Source organism: Gastrolobium bilobum, unplaced genomic scaffold (assembly GCF_033153095.1).
Source record: "Gastrolobium bilobum isolate Gb01-03AN ecotype WA unplaced genomic scaffold, APGP_CSIRO_Gbil_v1 utg25141, whole genome shotgun sequence".
NCBI lineage: Eukaryota > Viridiplantae > Streptophyta > Magnoliopsida > Fabales > Fabaceae > Gastrolobium > Gastrolobium bilobum.
In genome coordinates, this window is record NW_026899411.1 from 34,995 (window position 1) to 39,733 (window position 4,739).

At 36.9% G+C, this 4,739-nt stretch overlaps 1 pseudogene; it reads left to right on the plus strand.

The window, feature by feature from the left end:
• Positions 1–496: 496 nt before the first annotated feature.
• On the plus strand, positions 497–4,378 carry LOC133290379 (putative disease resistance protein RGA3; annotated as a pseudogene).
• Positions 4,379–4,739: the final 361 nt, after the last annotated feature.

Consider the following 4,739-nt stretch of genomic DNA (forward strand, 5'->3'; position numbering starts at 1 on the left):
AGACTGCTATGCTAACAGTAAATTTTGTCAAAATGTCACGTGGCATAATTTGCTACACAGTGTAGCGAAATATGCCACGTTAGAACAAAAAATACCACATGTCAAATTTTGAGAAATTCGCTACCCTACGTAGCGAATTTCTCAAAATTTGACATGTGTTATTTTTGATTCTGTGCATTCTGACGTGGCATATTTCATTATACTGTGTAACGAATTACTTGCATGCATAATTCGCTACACTGTGTAACAAATTATACCGCGTGATATTTTGACAAAATTTACTGTTGACGTGACAGTCTGATAATTTTGTTGTCAAGCGTGACACTTTGTTCAGTGTCACCATCAACGAAGTTTCTCACTGGGCTCTTTGAATGGCATCTTACCCCACAGCAAAAAGTAGAAGAAATAATTGAACACAATTATTATGTCAATATGATAATTGGGAAGAAATCAAACGTGTGGTCATTAGCAAATTATTGCCTTATCTTCACAAAACACAAAGAAACGCTCCATTACATAATTATTGTTCCATTTTACTTGATAGAACAAACAATATACACTACTATTACTATTCCTTGTTTGTGCTCAATATTCCATCCCAGGTTGGGTTACAGAAAGCCATGGCGGGGCCAGAGCTAATCGTCGGGGCATTTCTTTCGTCTTTCTTTCAAGTTACTTTGGACAGGTTGGCTTCCAGTGATTTCCTCCGTGGAAGCAAACGTGAGGGTGGGGTTCTGAAAAAACTTGAGCTTACAGTTAATTCTATCAACCATGTGCTGGATGACGCAGAGAAAAAGCAGTACCAAAGCCCATCCGTGAAGAAGTGGCTTGATGAACTTAAACATGCTGCTTATGAGACAGACCAACTGCTAGATGAGATTGCTGCTGATGCAGAACTGAAGAAGCTCAAGGCTAAATTTCTTTCAGCTACAAGCAAGGTACGAGGCTTCTTTTCAGCCTTTACTAGTAATCCATTTGAATCTAGGATCAACGAGTTGTTTGAAAACCTAGAATTTCTTGCAAAGCAAATGAAAAGGCTAGGATTGGGAAAAGACACTCATGCTAGCAGGGAAGGTGGAGTTATTTGGAATCCCCCAGAAAGATTGCTAACTTCATCTTTGGTTGATCCATCAGGCAACATATATGGTAGAGATGTGGAAAAAAAGGAGATAATCAAATATTTACTTTCAGATAATGTCAGTGGCAATGACAGGAACAACCAGGTACCTATAATTAGCATAGTGGGTATAGGTGGGATGGGAAAGAGCACCCTTGCTCAGCTTGTGGTCAATGACCAAAGGATAAAGGAGCAGTTTGAACCTATAGCATGGGTACATGTTTCGGATTATTTTAATGTTGTTCGACTTACAAAAGCAATTCTTGAGTCGTTTAAGTGTTCAGCAGATGCTGGAAACTTTACAACACTCCAAAAAGAATTGGAGAAGACAGTATCAGGAAAGAAATATTTGCTAGTTCTAGATGATATATGGAATCTTGATTGGGTAAGTTGGGAGGCCCTACATGCTGCCCTTAACTATGGATCTCCTGGAAGTAGAATTCTTGTCACAACACGTGATAAGGAGGTAGTATCAGTCATGAATTCCGCCCAAAAGTTTGAATTAAACGGATTGGAAGAAAATGATTGCTGGAGTTTATTTAAGAGACATGCTTTTCACGACAATAATGTGAGTGATTATCCATATCTTGAATCAAATGGCAAGAAAATCGCAGAGATATGTGAAGGGTCGCCTTTATATATAAAACTATTGGTAAATCTCTTTCGAACAAAACCCTCTGAACAAAAATTGGATAAGATATTGAGGACTGATACTAGGCTGCTTTTATCGCTGAGATTGAATTATCTTAACCTTCCATCCAATCTGAAGCGTTGTTTTGCTTATTGTTCCATGTTTCCCAAAGGTTATAAGTTTGAAAAGGATGAATTAATCAAGCTTTGGATGGCAGAAGGTTTGTTGAATGGTGTAAAACAGATGAAAGTGAAGAAGAAGAGTTGGGTGATGAATCCTTCAATCGGCTTGAGTATATTTCATTTTTCCAACAATTTGAAGGCATTTTCTTTGTGATGCCTGATCTTGTCAATGATTTAGCAAAATCGGTGTCAGGAGAATTCTGTTTTCGAATAGAGGGTGATCTTATCCCAAGGCTGTTAGATAGGGTGCAAGATATCCCAAATAAAACACGTCACATTTGGTGCTCTCATAAAATAAAAGATGGTGATAAAATATTAGAGCATATTTACAAGTGTAATGGATTACGCAGTCTGATATGGAGAGGAGGTGACCAAGGCTTCAAGATATGCAATAATGTACAACATGCTCTATTTTCAAGTCTAAAATATTTGCGGGTCTTATCATTCGCAGGTTCCAATCTCTCAGAGTTAGCTGATAAGATAAGCAATTTAAAGCTTTTGCATTTTCTAGACCTTTCTTCCACTGAGATTAAAAGGTTACCTGATTCCATTTGTATGCTGCATAATTTGCAAACACTGAAATTGGAATATTGCTTTGATTTGACTGAGCTCCCTTCATGTATTTACAAACTCTTCAATTTACGACATCTTCACCTGGAATTCACATCAATAAAGAAGATGCCAAAGCATATAGGAAGTCTAATCCATCTTCGGACGCTGACTGATTTTGTTGTGGGAGAGCACAGTGGATCCGATATTAAGGAGTTGGGCAAACTCAACCATCTTCAAGAAAGTCTCGTGATTTCAGGGTTGGGGAATATCACTGATCCTGCAGATGCTGCGAAAGCCAATTTGAAAGATAAAAAACATTTAGAAGAATTATCGTTGAAGGTCCATGAAAAAGGAGGAAGCCGATCAACTAGTGGAGAAATATCACTGATCTTGGAGGCACTTCAACCAAATAGCAACCTAAAAATGCTCTCTATCGAACACTACCGTGGCAATAGCTTTCCAGGTTGGCTTCGAGATTGTCATTTTTCCAATTTGGTGTCTCCGAGACTGCTTGCTTGCCCCAAACTGGTTGCTTCGAGACAAGAGTGGGGTTTGTCTAGACTTCATTCTCTGAAATATTTCATAGTTAGTGATGACTTTGAAAATGTGGAGACATTCCCGGAGGAGAATCTGCTGCCACCCAATATTCACCATCTCTGCTTGCGGGATTGTTCAAAGCTAAGAATAATCAACAAAAGGGGCCTTATCCACCTCCAATCTCTCGAATCCTTAAGTATTCTCCGTTGCCCTTGTGTTGAGTACTTGCCTGAGGAGGAGGGTCTACCCAACTCCCTTTCTGTTTTGGAGATTTGGAATTGTCCATTACTTCAGCAGCGGTACCAAAAGGAGGAAGGAGAGCATTGGCATAAAATTAGTCACATCCCTTCTGTGTTTATTGATGATTAGCAGCTGAAAGAGATGTTACTAAATGCACAGGTGCACCACATTTAGCCATCTGCTTACATTCAGTGCTATACCTGTCAAACCATCTGTGTATTTTGCTAAATAGAAATGGGATAAGTGTTTGATATTGTTGTTGTGCTTTACCACCTAATTCAGCTGCATTACAAAATTCTATTGGCTTTTGGTTTGATGATTGCTAACGTTATCAAGTTAACACAATAAACTAAGACCAAGCTAGCAAATACATTCTGGCATTAGATACCTACCTAACCAGTGATCCTAATTCCTACATGATAACAGATATATAAGGTTATGATTGGTTTCTTGGAATTTAATTGTACTTGCTCCTTTTCACAAATGTAGAGAATGACATATAGACAAAAAAATAAATAAAAAAAATGGAACCATAGGTGCTTATTAATGTTCTCCTTTCAGTCGGCATTCTTTTGAACAACTGTTTCTTCAAATTATAGAAATTGTTCTCCATGCCCCTGTGAATGCAATTTTTCTATACTCTATGAATGTAAGTATTGGTCTAAAATATAATATTGTGCTATGTGTTGTTGTTATTTCCACCAAATGCATTACTGCACAAATTAAGGGGGGAAAAAACAATTTTATATTCTATGTTCAATTCATTTGGCTGCACCTAATTGTGTGTTCTTCATACAGCGATCTTGAAGCTCAAGGCTGATGGATATTGGGGAATTCGAGACGCATGCATGTTGTGGATTTTGGACTAGCCAAGTTCTTGCATCACCCTGGAGCTTCTCAGTCAATGTCTCTTTATTTGGCTCCTATGCCTATGTTTTCCTCCTTGTTTCATTTCTTCCCCCTTTCCTTTACTTACACTACCACCTCATCTTTTGTATTTTTGTTACTTTTTTGTTTTGTACTCTATGCTGTTTGTTTAAGATATTAGAATTCGGAAGATGTCAGAAAATTGTTGAACTGAAAATCTAAACGATTTAAGTTTAATGGAATCAATTTTTTTTATGCTATATATTTTTCATTTATATATGATTTCGATATTATTAATAATATATCTGGCTTTGATCATAGCTACATAAGAAATCTTTACTTTTATTGATGCTAAAATGGTTTGTTTGAGATATTAACTGATTACATGTTTAAAAAATACAATATCTTTTAATGTGAATGAATATCATCGTTAATGTTTAAAAACTGCACTTCTAAATGTTTATAAACCTTGTTTTTTAATTGCAAGTTTCATCTTTATATTGCTACCTTGACAAAGTTCTTCTCAAAGTATGTTTTTTTATTTGGGATAGGTTATTCTGCCTACTCTTATCTTGCCTACCTTTGCCTATTCCTTTGATTACCGTTCGATTAC